The sequence below is a fragment of the Sminthopsis crassicaudata genome, chromosome 3, assembly GCF_048593235.1.
Source record: "Sminthopsis crassicaudata isolate SCR6 chromosome 3, ASM4859323v1, whole genome shotgun sequence".
Taxonomy (NCBI): Eukaryota; Metazoa; Chordata; class Mammalia; order Dasyuromorphia; family Dasyuridae; genus Sminthopsis; species Sminthopsis crassicaudata.
The window spans coordinates 638,457,826-638,476,315 of record NC_133619.1 but is presented as its reverse complement, the minus strand read 5'-3'; the positions used below and the strand labels follow the sequence as shown (position 1 = coordinate 638,476,315).

Below are 18,490 nucleotides of genomic sequence, written 5' to 3'. Positions count from 1 at the left end.
ATGACAAGACAGTTGGTCTCTCCCAACTGTCAAATTTTGTGACTCTTCTCCTGTGAGATTACTAGATCAAAGGGTATGTACAGGTGAGTCACTTTTCTTGTGTAATTCCACAGTGATACCCAGAAGTATGTGGCTTATTTGGCTCATTCCAAAGTCAAATCTGGAAAGGGTAAAAAGGCCCTCAGATCTCATATGTCCTTTGGCTAAAAATTCATTAACTACAGGATTAGCTTTATTTAATCTTAGAAAAAATGCAAAAACTCACACCCAAATCCTTAAAACACCCTTCTTTCTTCTACAATGGACCTCACACTTCCCAGAACCTACCATTTTCTTTCTTTCTTTTTTTTTTTTTCCTGAGGCTGGGGTTAAGTAACTTGCCCAGGGTCACACAGCTAGGAAGTATTAAGTGTCTGAGACCAGATTTAAACTCAGGTCCTCCTGAATTCAAGGCTGGTGCTCTATCCACTTTGCCACCTAGCTGCCCCCAGAACCTACCATTTTCACAATATTTGTGCTAGACTCTGTGACTGAGATTTTCTTACTGGGGAAAGCAAGTGGGACCAATGGAAGACTGGCCCTTTCTCAAGTACCTGTACAGTCCATATAACTCACAATGCTTGTAAAAAGCAAGAGTTTAGGGCAGCTAGGTGGCTCAGCGGATAGAGCACCAGCCTTGAATTCAGGAGGACCCGAGTTCAAATCTGGTCTCAGACACTTAACACGTCCTAGCTGTGTGACCCTGGGCAAATCACTTAACCTCAGCCTCAGGAAAAAAAAAAAAAAAAAAAAAGCAAGAGTTTACTCCTCCACACTCAAGCTCTGACCCTTAGCATTCCTTTGTGTCAAGATTCTCTGGGTGAGTCCAGGAATTCCTCTCCTTGGTCCATAAATTCTTCCATGATCTCACCTTTGCCACTCCTTTCTTGCCTTGAGCTTGTATCCTCAGGTCTCCAGGTTAGCCCAGATCTGTCTTATTGCTCTGGCCCTGCCTTCATCTGTTTCTATGTCAGGGATGGAGGGAGTAAGGGGGAGAGGGAAAAAAGAGAGGGCTAGGGATCTTGTCTTTATTGGATTGGTTTTTAACATTAAGACTTCTCTGTCTTTACCCCTTTGTTATTATTGCTGAGTCATTTCAGCCAGATCTAACTCTTCATAACTCCATTTGGGATTTTCTTAGCAAAGAAACTGAAGTGGTTTGCCATTTCCTTCTCCAGCTTATTTTCCAGAAGAAGAAATTGGGACGCACAGAGTGAAATGACTTGCTCAGGGTCATAGAGCTCGTGAGTGTCTAAGTCTGGTTTTGAATTTAGGTCCTCCTGACTTCAGGCCTGATGCTCTAGCCACGGCTCCATCTAATTACCTCCTCTTTAAACTTCTTTTAAAGGCTAAGGGTGTAGACTGGATGTTCTAAAAAGCCATTATAAATCAAGCGGTTATTTTTAATATGTTGTTAAAGGGGCAAAGAGCAAAGAGGTAATCTTATCTACGAAGTTTTGTCAGTTTTGTCAAGGAGGTTCTACGAGGTCCCTTCTAATCCCAACCTCTCCCTTTAGTGTAGTTCCCATGGGAACACTCAAATACAGATTGAAAAAGCCTGTACATTGATGGGGACGAGATGGGGAGAAGTTCCTGGGAAAAGTCTTTTCTAGAAAGTCGGATTTGATGTGAGTCTTGAAGGAATATCAGGAGTGATATCAGAACACTGTACATAGTCAAATCCAGACCACACCTAGAATACTATGTTGAGTTCCAGATGTCACATTCTAGAAAGGAGGCTGATGAGCTGGAAAGTGTCCAGATTAGGGTGACCTGGTTGGTGAGAGGACTAGGGAGATTGACTGAATGGAGGATCTTACGCTTGGAGAAGAGATGAGAGGCAAGGGAAGGAGAGGACAGATCATGACAGTCTCCAAGTATGTGTCACTTGGGAAGGAACTAGACATGTTGGGCCTCTGCAGGCAGAACAAGAGGCCGTGGGTGGATAGGGCAGAGCAACAGATTTCAACTTGATGCAGGGAGAAAGCTCTTAAAGGCTCGGGTTGTTTCTAGTGGGTTCCTGCTCGCTGGAGGCCGACTGGCTCCGTAACAGCTGTGCTGTGGAAAGGAATCACCAGAGTTCAACTAACTGTCCCTCCAGGTTCCATCTGACTCCGGCCCGTGGTCAGTAAGGGCTGTATTTCTGAAGTTTTTCAGCCTTAGATGGTAAGATTCCACTTTCTTATCATGTCAAAGACTGGGCTTCCTTCTTGGAGTGAGACCAATACTGAGTCATTCCTGACGATCTCCACCTTCCCCACCCTAATACCACAAACCTCCACAGCCCCCAGGATCAGGGAGAGGGGGGGAGGAGGAAGTAACAGTAAAATTTGCATTTTTCTGGGAACAAGCTCCATTCTGCCCGCTCCACCCTAGATCTTCTCCATCAGCACCCTATGTCTGAAGCGCCTCACGTGTTATTGATGGGAGGCCTTCCTAGTGCCAGTCACAGTTTCCAAAGTTTCCAGCTTAGGCCACAGCGCGAATTTATATAGCACCTACTATGTGCTAGTCACTATGCTAAATATTTAACAAATACATTATGTGATCCTCAGAACAACTCTCAGAAGAAGGAGGTCTTATTTTCCTCATTTTATGGTTAAGAAATTGTGCACCGGCACTAGGAAGGTCTCCCATCAATAAGAAAATGGGCATTTTATTTGCAAATTGGAAGTGGGGAAAAAGCCTTCCCTGCTAGCCCCTCTTGGCAATATCCAGTTAGAGAGTAGCTAAGGAGTCAGGGGTATTATGGGATACATTTGAGAAAAAAGCACTTTAAAAACCTTTAAAGCCCTATGTAAATGTCACTTATCATCATCATCATCATCATCATCATCATCATCATCATCATCATCACCATCTTATTACCAGGCCTCTAGTATGGTGACACCTTCACTCCTTGAACTTTCTACTGCATCTCTGCTGGGTGCTCACCATGTTTATAGAGTAACACTGGCATCAGCTGGTAAATATTTAACAACTAGGCTGGAGTGGGGATTAAAAGCACAGAACACTTGAGTTTAAGTCACATTATTAGCATTTTCTTAAGTCTAGACAATTCACAAAACAATAGATCAAGGCCTGATTTATAGTAATTGTGGATTTCTGGACACTCACCCTGCAAGTTTGGAGCTGACCTTGGTACAGCCCTGTTAAGAAGCAAATCTAGCGGGAGGCATTCTAAAAACTTAAGGTGGGGTCACCTTGGGTGTCTCCTGTACTCGTTGATTCCAGACCTCCCCATTCCCTTTGTTGGAAGCTTCCCTTTTCTTCCTGGCCAGCTGGGTGGTGATGGATCCTGCTGGGTAAGGAGAGTCCATGTCCTGATGCTTGAGTCTGGTGCCTCATTCTGGACTCAGGACCTTTAGGGAAGATTAGGGTTACTGGTCGCTGCCCCAAGTTCCATCACTCCCTTACTGTTGTTGGACACCATGGTCTGAAATGGAACATGCTAGGGCCAGTTTGTCTAGGAGTCTAGTTTGCCCCCCACCCAACTTTCCTCTCCCTATTCTCTGTGTCATAACTCTTTTTTCTTCCATGGCTTTATAATCCTCATCTACTTCTTCTGTCTGCTGTGTATGTGTATGCGTGTGTGTGTGCGTGTGTGTGTGCATGTGTGCGTGTGTGTGTGTGTGTGTGTGTGTGTTATGTGTAGGAGTAGGGGAGCAGGAGATTTTAAAAATATAATAGAATATTTAATAATTAATTATATATCATTATTTTTATCATCATATATTATAATATTATACATTAATTATATAATTATATCTATCTATATATATTACATATAATAAAATATAAATTATAATTATTAGTTATAAAAATTATATATATGAGTTCCATGTTCCTGGAAGCTCAGAAGCAGCACCTCCATTGGGAACCAAAGATAATGTAGATACACCGAGGAAAAGCAGCTTTGAAGCTCTACAAGGAATCTAGCAGAAAAGCTTCCCCAAGCTTAAGGGAACTCTGTGAGAACATAATATTTTCTTTATACTTTATACTTTAATCTTTATACTTTCTCAGGAGAGAACAATCAATCAACCATGAGTATAAACTAAATAAGAAAAAGGCCAAGTAATTGATTATAGGCTTCAGTGAAAGATTGAAAAAATCCTTGGTCAATTTAGAAATCCTCAAAAATCAAGGGCTCCTGAGTGGTTCAGTGGATAGTGCATCAGATCTGAGGTTCAGGAAGACTCATCTTCCTCAGTTCAAATCTGATTTCAGACACATACTAGCTGTGTGACCCTGGGCAAGTCACTTCACCCTGTTTGCCTCAGTTTCCTCATCTGTAAAATTGAGTTGGAGAAGGAAATTGCATATCACTCTAGTGTCTTTGTCAAGAAAGCCCCAAATGGAGTCACAAAGAGTTAGATGCAACTGATGAATAGCAATGGAAGCCATTGAATGAATAAAATGATGCTATTTGGGATATGTGTTTAGATTAGTTGAGGGCCTTTGGCTATACCTTCTGGGGCCTGAATTAAACCAGTCAGTCAATTTACAATCAGATATGTGGCATCTGCTAACATAGCAGAGAAATGCTTTGGTCAGTTGCCTGATAGATGGAATCACTTGGGGAGTTGGAAGAGAAGAAAAAGTTGGACTTTGAACTTGACCCTCTCATCTCATCCTCCCCCCACCAAAGGAGGACTTTATGAACTTTGCAGGGTTACTGTCAGTGGCCTAGCCCTATTCATGTTCCTGGAACATCAGAAATAGCACTTGTTGGGAGCCAGACAAACCAGACACAGCAAAGAAAAGCAGCTTTGAGACTCCACAAGTAAGAAAAGCTGCCTCAGGCTTAAGGGAACTTAAAAAGAAGATCCATAAAGGGGAGAAAAGCTCTTTCAGGAATCAGGAGCTGTTTCTCCTTTTCTGAATGAGCGCTCAGATTAAGTCCGTATTTTCCTGGTCTCTGAATTTAGTTATGGGAGAGAGTTCCATTGACTTGGGGGGGGTATTTATAGCAATTGTTCTTATAATATAAAGTAGATACCTTCTAATAAAAGCCAAGTGAGTCTTGCTCACTAATAGATATTAACTGATGATCATGGGGGGAAGAAGGCATGGTTGTGGAGGCTCAAAATTTATAGCACTATTATCTATCTTTCAATTCTAGGAGATCCTTCAGAGTACCCTAGAATTGAGACACACACACACACACACACACACACACACACACACAGAGAAAGAGAGACAGACAGAGAGACACACAGAGAGAGATAGAGACAGAGAAAGAGAGAGAAAGAGAGAGACAGAGAGACAGAGAGAGAGAGTGAGAGAGAGAGAGAGAGAGAGAGAAGGAGGAGAGAGAAAGAGACAGAGAGAGACAGAGAGAGAGAGAGAGAGAGAGAGAGAGAGAGAGAGAGAGAGAGAGAGAGAGAGAGAGAGAGAGAGAGAGAGAGAAGGAGAGGGAAACAGAGACACACACACACACAAAGAGAGACAGAGACAGAGAGAGACAAAAAGAGACAAGAAACAGAGAGAGCTAGAGAGAAGAGACAGAGACACACAGAGAGATAGATATATACAGAGAGACAGAGAAACAGAAAGACACACACACACAGACAGAGAGACAGAGAGAGAGAGAGAGAGAAGAGAAATTAGACACTTCCCACCTGGTCCAAGATATTAGAACCAAGAGCAGTGGGGAGAAGTTACAAAGTGAGAAATAGAGGCTTGAAGTCAGAAAAGCTTCCTGACTATGAGAGCTGTTCAAAGTTGCTACCACAAGAGAAGTACTAAGTTTTCTTCTCATTGGAGGCTGGAAGTTCACTTGAACTGAATCTTATATAGGAAGTTTTTTGTTTTTGTTTTTTAATTTCTCACTATACTAGACCAGGGATTCTTAGCCTTTTTATGTCCTAGACTCCCTTGGCAATCTGTTGAAAGCTGTCCACCCCTTCTCAGGATCCTGTTTTGAAATACACAAAGGAAAACAAGCCCATTGAAATATAAAAGCATTTAGCACAGTGGCTGCACATGGTAGGAGATTGATAAATATTTACTGATTGATGTAAAAATTATTTTTTTTATTTTTACTTTCAGTTACATAGTTTTTTCATCCTTCTACCTGCCTTCAACCCAATAGGATGGCAAGAAATATAATACCTTTTATGCATATGAAGTCATGCAAAACATATTTCCACAATAACCATGTTGTTAAAAAAAAAAGGAAGTCAAAAAATAAATAAGGAAAAAATATGCTTCAATCTGTAGAGTCCAAAACTTCTCTCTCTGGGGTTAACTGGCATTTTTGATCATGGTGTTATTGAGTTGTTTTGGTCATATCCCACTATTTGTGACCCTACTTGGAATTTTCTTGGCAAAGACACTGGAGTGATTTTCCATTTACTTCTTCAGTTCATTGTACAGATGAACAAACTGAAGCAGACAGACTTGAATGTTTGCTTCACGTCACACAGCTAGTAAATATCTGAGCAGGTTTGAACTCTGGGAGATGAGTCTTCCTGACTCCAGACCTGACGCTCTATTCACTGCCCCACACTATTCACTGCCCCACTTAGCAGCCTTTGGCTTTTGAGGACTTCTAATTCAATCAAGGACCTTTCAAACATTGTCTAAGGCCTATGGATTGCTTGGCCTTTTTCTTATTTAGTTCATACTTGTGACTGCCTTTTCTCACTTGAGAAATTATAGAGGCTCAGCCTGTCAGCCACTTTGATTAAGCGGAAGAGCAAAGAGATAGGTTTACAACCAAGAATCAGCTACCCAGCAAAAGTGAACATAAGCCTTCAGGGGGAAAATGGGCATTTAATGAAATAGAGGGCTTTGAAGCATTCTAGATGAAAAGAGCAGAGCTGAATAGAAAATCTGACTTTCAAATACAAGATGCAAAAGAAGCAGAAAAGAGAAATCATAAGGGATTTGATAAGATAAAATTTCATATTCCTACATGGGAAAGTGATATTCATAACTCCTAAAAATCATTCTCATTATTAGGGCACTTAAAAGGAGTATACATAGATAGAAAGCACAGGTGTGAGTTGAATATGATAGTATGATTATCTAAAAAAAAAAAAAATTAAGGCTTGAGAAGGAAGAAAACATGGGGAAAATAGGAAAGAGAGAGGTAGAATGGGACAAATTATCTGACATAAAAGAGGCCTGAAAGAGATTTTACAGGGAAAGGGGAAATGGGGGAAGAAAGGAGGGGAGCACATGAACCTTATGCTTATCAGAATTGGATCAAAGAGGGAATAATATACACACTCAGTTGGGTACTTCATCTGGAAAGTAAGAAGGCAAGGAGATAAAAGAAGGTGTGGGAAAGCTAATAGAAAGGAAAACAGTTTGAGAGGTAAAGTTAGAAGCAAAACACTTTTGAGGATGGACAGGATAGGAGAATGAGAGCATGAGAGAGAGACAGAGACAGAGAGAAAGAGGTAGAGATAGAAACAGAGAGAGATAGACACAGAAAGACAGAGACAAAGAGAGACAGAGAAACAGAGAGAGAAAGAAAGAGTGGGAGAGAGAAAGAGACAGACAGATAGAGACAGAAACAGAAACAGAGAGACAGAGAAAGAGAAACGGAGTAAATAGGATGGATGAAGGGAAATACATAGTCGGTAATCATTATTGTGAAAAATTTCTTTTACCATGAGCTTCTATGAGAAAACTTCATTTCTCAAACATATAGGAAATGGAGTAAAATTTGTAGAAATAAGAGCTGTTCCTTAATTGATAAAATAGTCAAAGAATATGAATAGGCAATTTTTAGACAAAGTAATAATCAAAGCTAACTATGAAAAAAAGCTCTGAGTCACTGTTGATGAGATAACTGCAAATTAAAATAACACTGAATTATTACCTCACATCTGTGTGATAGGTTAATATGACAGAAAACTGACAAATGTGGGAGGTAACGTGGGAAAATTAAAACACTAATGTACTACTGGTGAAGTATATTGACTCACTCATTCTGGAGAACAATTTGGAATTGTGCCCAAAGGGCTATAACACCATGCATATCCTTTGATTAAGCAATACCATTACCAGATCTGTACCCTAAAGAAATAATAAAAAATAAAGCAAAAAGGAAAAAGATCTCCATGTACAAAAATATTTATAGCATCTCTTTTAGTGGTGGCAAAGAACTGGAAATTGAGGAGAGGACCATCAATTGAGGAATAGCTGAACAAATTGTTTACGAATTTGATGGAATATTATTGTTTTCTCTTTCGATTTGTTTTTGTTGTTGTTGTTGTTTTATTTTGTTTTTTATTAATTTTTATAATTATAACATTTTCTTTTTTTTCTTTTTTTTTCTTTTGAAAAATAAACAAATCATTTAATTTATGACATGTTTGAGAACAAAGTTAAGGACAAGATGATTGGCACTTTTTGTCTCCCTTCTCCACCAGGTGGAGAGGCCCAAGGGGGGGGTGGAAGGGTCAGTCAATAGCCCTCAGATGCAGATGGAGTGATGGCATTGGTGGGATGGGAGAAGCTCTTGAAGCATCAGGTGACGTGGAGGCTAAATAAGGCGCCAAAGAATGAAGCCCTTGAGAATACTATGGTGTTTGGGCACCACTCCCCCAACCTCAGGAGAGAAGGTTCCCAGGGGAAGTCTAGGTGGGGGGCTGAAGCAGTTTTCTTCAGGGAAAAGATTCCCAGAAACCTCCCCCCATCTGTCCAAATGTAATGGGGGTGAGGAACATAACCATGCTGGGTCAGGTCAATTCCTTTTCCAGCAACATTTATCCAGACACGAACACTGTTCCAACAAAAGGCTTAAAACATAGCCAAACAACAAGGCACTATGGATAGGACCTGCAGAAACCAAATGGGCCACAAAGACACTCCCAACAGGGCCTACCGCAAACAACAGCAGGAAGATCTTCCTGTGCCCCTATTCACCCCCAAAGGGAGGTTAGAAAGCAAGAGTGAGAGGCAGAAAAGGTCAAAATGGGGCCAGAACTCTGCCTCCTCCCAGGGCCCAGAAGGAGCCCTCAGTTCTGGAGACGGAAGGGGTTGTCATCACCTGCCTGCATGAAATAGTAGAAAAAGGCCAGAAAAAGAGCGAAACCAAGAAAGAGAAGGAACTGGACCCAACCATTCTGCCATTCCTTCCAATCTCAGCCCCATAGCCTTGACCAGCTCTAATAGCCTGACGGGCTTCCACCCCTGAAGGCTGGGTGTACCAGCGGAAAGTTGGGGAGGTTGAGGAAACTGGAGTGGAAGATGAGACCATTGGACCAGAATAGAAGGATGAGTCAGGGCTCGAGTCAGGAATGGATCGGTAGTAAGAAACATGCTGGTAGGCACCGCTGCCCTTGCTGTAGTAGAGTGGGTCAGTGTCCACGTTCTCCTCCTGGGCTGAAGGACAGAGAATATTCTCTCTTATCCGCTGGCGTATATGGTAGGTAGGCCCTGTGGCACTCTCACTGCCGGGTCTTGTGGAGGGCAGGGTCTCCAGGAAGCTGGTCTTGGCCTTGACTATTGGATTGGCTGAGGCATCATCAAATTCCCCATAAGTCTTGGTAGTTGAGTAACTCTCTTCATAGTAATTGTCAAAGTCAATATCTTCCAGGGATCCATCTTCCTCCTGGTTGGAATCATAAGCTTCGCTCTCAAAATCCTCTGAGTGTTGGTAAGTGCCGATGGTCCCAGGGGCAAGCTTGGTTCTCTGGCTCTCATATTCGTAGATTTTCTTCTCATACAATTTTCGGGTGGAACCCACTATGGGCCCGTGAGGGATGTTGTAGAGCTTGAGCATGCGGGAGAGCTCCTCATCTGACAGGCGACGGTAGTCCTCCATCTGGATACCGCTCAGTGAGAGACCGGCGATCGCGCCTCAGCCAGGAAGAGAAACAGCGTCGGCGGGCAGCAGAGCGAGCAAGGGCGAACGAGTCTATAACATTTTCTTTGACAGTACATATGCATAGGTAAAATTTTTTTTTTACAACATTATCCCTTGTATTCCCTTCTGTTCCGAGTTTTTCCCCTCCTTCCCTCCACCCCCTCCCCTAGATGGCAGGCATTCCCATACATATTAAATATCTTATAGTTTATCCTAGGTACAATATATATGTGCAGAACCGAATTTTGTTGTTGTTGTTATTGCAAAGGAAGGATTGTATTCGCAAGATAAAAATAATCTGGGAAGAGAAACAAAACAAAACAAAAACAAAACAAAAAAACAATGCTCACAGTTTACACTCATTTCCCAGTGTTCCTTTTCTGGGTGTAGCTGATTCTGTCCATCATTGATCAATTGGAATTGGATTAGCTCTTCTGTATGTTGAAGATATCCACTGATGTATTGTGATTCAAGAAACAATAAGGAGAACACTCTCAGAAAAACATGGAAAGACATGAAGTGATGCAGAGTGAAATTACCAGAACCAGGAGAACATTGTATGCAATAATAGCAATATTGTATGATGATCTACTATGAATTATTTAGCTCAGCAATACAATGCTCCAAGACAATTCTGTAGGTCTTAATGATGAAAGATGCAGTTCGTCTCCAGAGAAAAAGCTGATAGAACTTGAATGCAGATCAAAGATAACTTTTTTTTTTTTACTTTATCTTTCTTGTGTGTGTGTGTTTTGTTTTGTCAGTGTTTCCTTTAACAGAATAATTTATATGGAAATGTATTTTGCATGAATATACATGTATGACCTAAATAAAATTGATGGAGTTTTCAACAAAAGAAGGAAAAATTTGAAAAAAAGTTAAAAAACTTTTTACATATAATTGGGAAAAGTAAAATGTTAATAAGACAGAAAACCCAATAAAGCAAGACTTGGAGCTGGTTATGGCTCAGATTATAAGCTTCTTATTGCAAAATTCAGACTTAAATTGAAGAAACTAAGAAAAACCATCAGCTTGTATAAATATACTCTAGATAATATCCCTTATGAGTATGAAATGGAAGTGATGAATAGATTAAAGGTATTAGATTTAGTAGCGTGCTTGAGGAATTATAGACAGAGGTTAATAGCATTGTGTAATGTTCTCTTCTCTAAATTATAATCATTCTCTTGGGGGCAGGTTTCTTGGGGAGCTTCTGGAGGCAGCCTTAGTTTCAGTTCAGTTCCATAATCCCCTCAAATGCAGCCAGGAGTTAAAGTCCAAATCCTTTATTGTCTCTTCCAACATCTTATCTCCTTCACTTGGGGCTCAGCTAGTTTTCAGGAGGCCTTCCTCACTCCTTGGTTCCCGAGAGCTCTTGTCTGAATGTCTCCAGCCAGCACAAAATGAACCTTGACTCTGAATCTCCAAGAGTGTGGGATTGTGGGTGGGTTTGTGAATCTCCTGGAAATCCCTTAAAGTTCTTCCCTTGACTGAATCCTGACTCTGAATCTCTTCCCAGTGGGCTAGTCCTTTTATATGCTCTCTAAAGGTGTGAAGTCTAATGTGTGAACCAATGATTGAACTCCTTTAAAGGTATGAACTCCTTTAAAGGTGTGAATTAAGTACATAAGTACCTTGTTTCAAGTTCTGATCAATAATATCTTCTTGTAAGATCAGATCAATCATAATGAATTAGATAATTATTGTCTTTATTCATTCCAGTGACTTAGCACCTTGTAAGAATTCTAACATCTCCCCCTTTCTTTTGATTTAGAACATAGGGTGGTAATGACCTCCCTGATTTCTCAAGGAGGTGAGAACCCCAAAAAAGAAGGTGATCACTCTTTTCCTTACTGTTCAAAAAAAGAAGTGAAAACATCATAAAAAGGGGTGGTTACACCTTCTCAGGGAGATGAAAACATCAAAGGAAATGGGAAATCAAATCAAATTAGTGGGTTTCTGAAGGGGCTCACTTGAAACAGGTGTACATAAATCCATCATTATGGGAGGTATGACACATAATTATATAAATTACATAAGCACATAGTAACATAACACATGAGAAATTATTCATATCCATAAGTCCTAGAAATAGTCCAAAAGGAATCTATTGTCCATTAGTTCATGTGCCAGGAATACAGTAATTCCTGCAGTTTTGAAGCCCTACAATAGTCTCATCTTGTGTTAGGAAATCCAGTAATTACTGCTGGTTTTCAAGTCCTGCAACAGTCTTTATCATCAGCCATGCTCTTTCAGTGTCAGATGTTTCTTAGATCTTCTCCTTTGTTTTGAGGTTTTTCTCTTTTTCTGTCTCTTTCCAGGTGCTTGTTGCCATCCATCTATTTCTTTCTCTATCTGTTTCCTTCTCTGTGTGTAAAAATACAAGCAAACCCTCTCTCCCAGACAGTTAACCTATCTAATTTCCTTCTATTTACCACTTTCTAAATCTCTTCTCATCATCTGGCAACTACAGTGGAGTTATTTGTACTGGACACTGCCCTGTTGGTTTAAAAACCCTGTATTCTCCCCAATTGCAATCCATTTCTGCTATTTGATTGCTTTTCTGCTAGTTTTTTACATTAGAGTCCTGACCTTCTAAAGGCTCTCTGGGTGTAACCTCAGCTGCCATTATGCCCCACCTATCTTTTGATTGTGGTCTTGGGGCTGGGCCCCGCCTCTCATTTCCCTGGGTCAATCTATATTCTGAGGCCCAGTGGAAGTCCTTGTGGCATTTTGGACATGGGATTTTAGGTCTTCTCTTAGCCTATCTTCTCACTCTATCTCCATATGTACATTGAACTCTCAGATGTCCAACTTTTCCACATTGAAAACATCGACAAGTTTCTCTAGAAATCCCTTTACAAGAGGAACCCTGTCTTCCCATGTGCAGCATGGTCTGAGTATGATAAGCATTTGTGTGCACTGTAGCACAGCATCTTATGATCTCCTCTAAAAGAACATCTTTGTGTAGTCCCCATATAATTCTTTTGCAAACCTCATTGTCATTTTCAATAGCCAGATGTCTGGTCATTATTTCTGCAGCTGCATTCTCTCCAATAGTTCTTATGACAGCAGTTTGCAGATGTCCCACAAAATACTCAAAAGGTTCATTGGGACCTTGCTCTATTTTTGTGAAAGCTTCCCTTCCATCTTTCTGTCTGGGGAGGGAACCCCAAGCTTTTATTGCAGTCTTAGAAATTTGCTCATACACTGTTATGGGATAATCAATCTGTTCTGAACTCTCTCCATACTGACCTTCACCTGCTAGTTGGTCAAAAGTCACTTGTGTGTTAACTCCTATTTGCCTATTGCATCTGACTTGAATCTTACATAAATCATGATACTCCGAAAGCCACAACAAGTTTTATCCAGGTTCTACACATGTCCTAGCTATGGATTTCCAATCATTTGGGGTCAGGATTACATAAGACAAATTATCTAGTAACATCTTAACATAAGATGATGTAGCCCTATAAAGAGTACAACCTTTTTTCAAATCCTTAATTTTATCCAAATCAAAAGGAGTGTATCTTCTCCTTTTTTTGACCTGAAGAGTCAATCTCTTCAATCACAGGATATGCATCTATAGAATCACTTACATCCAGTCCTTCTCTCTTAGCCTTAACCAGTGCTTTTTTTAATCTTGTCATAGGCTGCTTCATAGGTGATTCTATTTGTGTCACCACCTCTTCCCCTCCTCCTTCTTCCTACACCCAAGAAAGGTTAATTGAGGGAGGAGGAGATGGGAAATGTTCTTGTTGTGAAGTGCCACTCTCAGAATTATACTTAACTCCTTATCTGATTCTTATCTTATCTTATCTGACATTTGTCCTTTTCACCTACTTTAGTTGACACCTCCCCCCTCCTGCTCTTTCTTCTTTTTCCTTAGTCTAACACTTATATAATTTCTTGAAGCCACTTGTATTAAATTGTATGTATGAAGTTTATCTTTGGAAATTGAGTTTGGATTGGAATTGTAGTATTCACCTGGTTGCTTTCCTATTAATTTCCACTCATCTGGATTCAATTTTTTTTCCTTAGAGAACCAAGGAGATGTGTACTCTATGGTTTTTAAAAATTAAGTGATTTCCTCCCAGATTATAATTAAACCTTGATTTTTTATCAGTCTGGCTAAGTTTTTGACATATCTTTCCTGAACTGGAAAAGCAGGCTGTTTTTTAAACATCTGCCCCATTTTAGCTGAAATATTACTTTAGCTCTTTAATAAAGTCTCCTTGTTATATTCACCCTAATTTCTGGGTCAGAGAAACTTTTCTATTGGATCAGGATCAGAGGCTTTTCCATTGAAATCAGGATTCTTGTTTGGGCGCCAAGATGTAATGTCTCTTCTCTAAATTATAATCATTCTCTTAGGGGCAGGTTTCTTGGGGAGCTTCTGAAGGCAGCCTTAGTTTCAGTTCAGTTCAATAATCACCTCAAATGCAGGCAGGAGTTAAAGTCCAAATCCTTTATTGTCTCTTCCAAAATCTTATCTCCTTCACTTGGGGATCAGTTAGTTGTCTGGAAGGCCTTCCCCTTGGTTCCCGAGAGCTCTTGTCTAAATGTCTCCAGCTAGCACAAAATGAATCTTGACTCTGAATCTCCAAGAGTGTGGGATTGTGGGTGGGTTTGTGAATCTCCTGAAAATCCCTTGAAGTTCTTCCCTTGACTGAATCCTGACTCTAAATCTCTTTCGAGTGGGCTAGTCCTTTTATATGCTCTCTGAAGGTGTGAAGTCTAATGTGTAAAGCAATGAGAGAACTCCTTTAAAGATGCGAACTAAGTACATAAGTACATAAGTACTTAGTTTCAAGTTCTGGCCCATAACATCTCCTTGTAGGATCAGATCAATCATACTGAATTAGATAATTATTATCTCTATTCATTCCAGTGACTTATCACCTTATATGAATTCTAACAGTATTGTACATGAGGGAGCAACAATAAAACATTCTAAAGAAAAAGAAGCAAAATGCTGTCTGATGAAGCTTTACAAATAGTTAAGGAAAGTGAAAGGGGGAGGAGAAAGGGAAAGATATATCCAGATGAATGCAGAATTCTAGAGAATAGCAAGGAGAGATAGGAGAATTTTGTTATCTGAGCAATGCAAAGAAATAGAAGCAAATAATAGAATGGGAAACATAAGAGATCTCTTCAAGAAAATTAGAGCTATCAAGAGAAAGTTTCATGCAAAAATGAGCATGATAAAAGACAAAAATCATAGGGATTTACCAAAGGTAGAAGAGATTAAGAAGAGGTGGCAAGAATACACAAAAGAAAAAAAAAAAGGAGAAAGATCTTAGCATCACCAATAATCAGGATGGTGTGATTATTGGAATAAAGCCAGACATCCTGGAGAAAGAAGTCAAATGGGTCTCAGCAAGCACTGCTGGTGATAATGCTAATGGAAGTGATGGAATCTCAGTTTATCTGTTCAAAATCTTAAAAAGATGAGGCTGTTAAGGTGCTGCACTCATATGCCAGCAAATTTGGAAATCTCAGCAGTAGCCACTGGAGTAGAAAAACAATCCGTTTTATGTCCCAGTCCTAAAGAAAGACAATGTTAAGCCATGTTTGCATTCATTTAACAAACACACAAAATCTTATACTTCAGATTCTGCAAACTAGTTTTCAGTAATAGGAACTGAGAATTATCAGAAGAACAGACAGGAACTAAAGATCAAATTGTTAACATTCTCTGGATTAGGGAGAAAGCAAAGGAATTCCAGAAATACATCTGCTTCTCTTTCCTTGATTATACTAAAGCCTTTGATTGGGTGGATAACAATAAAATGTGATAAGTCCACTAGGAGATGGGAATACCAGATCGTCTTGTTTTCCTCAGGAATGTAGGCCAAGAAGCAACAGTTAGAACTGCACATGGAACAGATGATTGATTTAAGATTGAAAAAGGAGTATGACAAGGTTGCATATTGTCACCTTTTTTATTTAATTTACGTGAAGAACACATTATACGAAATGCCAGGCTGGATGAATCAAAAGCTAGAATTAAAATTTATGGGAGAAATAGCAATAATCTCAGATATGTAGATAAAGTGGAAGGTGAAGAGAAATTAAGAAGCCTCTTAATGCGAGTGAAAGAGAATATAAAATCTGGCTTGAAGCTTAAGATCAAAAGATCTTGGCAATTGGTCCCATCACTTCCTGGCAGACAGAGGAGAAGCGATGGATGCAGTGTCAGATTTTATATTCTTGGGATTAAAGATTACTGCAGATGGTGAGCTATGAAATAGCTATGAAAGTAAAAGGCGCTTGCTCCTTGGAAGGAAAATGATGGCTAATCTGTCCAACAAAGGCCCATGTTAATCACAGCTATCGTTTTTCCGGTAGCAACGTATGGTTGTGAGAAATGGAGGATGAAAAAAGCTGAATACTGCAGAATTGACACTTTAAAATTGTGCTGGAGAAGACTTTTCAGAGTCCCTTGGACAGCAAGGAGATCAAATCAGTCAATATTTAAAGAAATTATTTTCTTTAGGTTATTCACTGGAAAGTCAAATACGGAAGCTGAAGCTTCAATGACTTGGGACTCATTGAAAACTCATTAAAAAGACCTTGATGTTGAGGATAGAAGGCAAGAGGAAAAGGGGATAGCAGAGGACGAGATGGATAGATAGAAGCAATGAACATGATCTTGGATACACTTTGAGATATAGTGGGGATAGAAGGGCCTAGCAAGCTATGGTCCATGGGGCTGTAAAGCCTTGGACGTGACTGAATCATTGAAAGACAGTTTCCTGACTCCAGTTCAGTGCTTTATCCACTGCGCCATCTAGCTGCCCCAATAGCTATAAAGATGTTTTTTATAGTTGATCTTCATTAAAATGTTCTCCTAGTTCTGCTCCCATTTCTTTATATTAGTTGTTAGAAGTCTTCCCAGTTTTTTTCTGAATCCACCTTGCTCATCATTTCTTCTCCCCCCTAGAATTAATTTTTTAAATTATAGATTTTTATTTGCAAAACTTATGCATGGGTAATTTTTCAGCATTGACAATTGCAAAACCTTTTGTTCCAACTTTTCCCCTCCTTCCCCCCACCCCCTCCCCTAGATTGCTCATCATTTCTAATAGCACAATAGTATTCACAATCATATACCACAACTTGTTCAGCCATTCCCCAGTTAACGGATATTTCTTTAAATTTTCAATTCCATGTTACCAAAAAAAAAAAAAAAAAAAAAAAGAGCTGATATAGATATTTTGTACATTTTTGTCGTTTTCCATTTTCTTTGATCTCTTTAGACCTAGTAGTGCTATCACGGGGCCAAATGATATGTACAATTTGATATATCTTTGGGCATAGTTCCAAATTGCCTTCAGAGTGGTTCAAATAGTTCACAACTCCACCAATAATGCATTAATTTTCCCATAATTTTTCCCATATTTGTCCCTATTTTCCCATAGTTGTCATTTTTCTTTTTTTGATCTTAGCCAATTTGATGGGTATGAGGAGGTATTTCAGAACTGTCACAATTTGCACTTCTCCAATTATTAGCAATAAAAGCATTTGAGAAGGTTCACAGACCGCAAGTTAAAAATCCCTGGAAATGTTGTTCATTGAAATAATTTTCAATTCTGAAATTTTGTGATTTTCAGTTCATATTATCTTGAATATGTGTGCAACCACTGAAAGGAATATATTAGAATATAATATATAATAATTATATATATATAATATATATAATATTATAATATAATGATAGAATATAAACCTTTTAAGGACAGGGACCTCTTCACTTTTGTCTTTGTCCCTAATACAGTGACTAACACATAGTAGGTGCTTAATTAATGCCCAAATATATTGACCCTGACAAAAAGGGAGCGTGAATGCACAACTCCCTATAATGTAACACCTCTTTCAGCCACCAGATGGCACTCCAAACTACAGCTTCTCTGGCTCAATTATGTGCAAATGACTTCGCCTTGTTTCCAGGGTTAAACACGTTTTCTCGTCTCTACTAACAGCCTGCTCCAATGGCAGCTCTGCCAGTTGTATCATCTAGGTTTGGGGGGTCTATGAAAAATTCCCACCCAGATTCATAATTTGATTTTCTTGTGTTCCCCATTCCATAGGATCTCAATCTTTTCTCCATTTCAAAAGAATGAGCCTCTCTCATATAAATTGAAATATATGGACTAAAATCTAAATGGAAGAGATAAAGGCTGGAACGAGTCAAAGCTGCTGGTATTAGAGTGGGCTTTCCATCTTCTTCCAACATACTTCCAACTTTAATTTTAATGGATACCTTAAAAAAACCCTTCTATTTTTCAATATATGCATACCTTTTTCCTTTCCCAGAGAACTATATATTTTATAAAAAAATAATTTTTTTAAAAGGTGATGGTGGTGGTGGGGGAAGCAATTCAGGAAAACTATTCAGCTGTCAACTAATCAACATTATATGTGATGTTCTATGCCTCTAGTCCCCCACCTCTGTAAAGAAGAAAAAAGGAGGTGCAATTTTCTATCTTGTGGGACCAAACTTGGTCATCATAATTTTTATAGTATTTAGTTTTATTCTTTCCACAATCATTACTGTAGTATATTGCTTTGCTACTATTGCTCATTTCATTTTCCTTCCTTCCTTCCTTTCTTCCTTCC

The 18,490-nt window shown here is 39.5% G+C and overlaps 1 pseudogene; it reads right to left on the bottom strand.

Moving 5' to 3' along the window:
- Window positions 1–8,922: 8,922 nt before the first annotated feature.
- On the bottom strand, window positions 8,923–9,913 carry LOC141564420 (emerin pseudogene; annotated as a pseudogene).
- Between the last annotated feature and the right edge of the window lie 8,577 nt (window positions 9,914–18,490).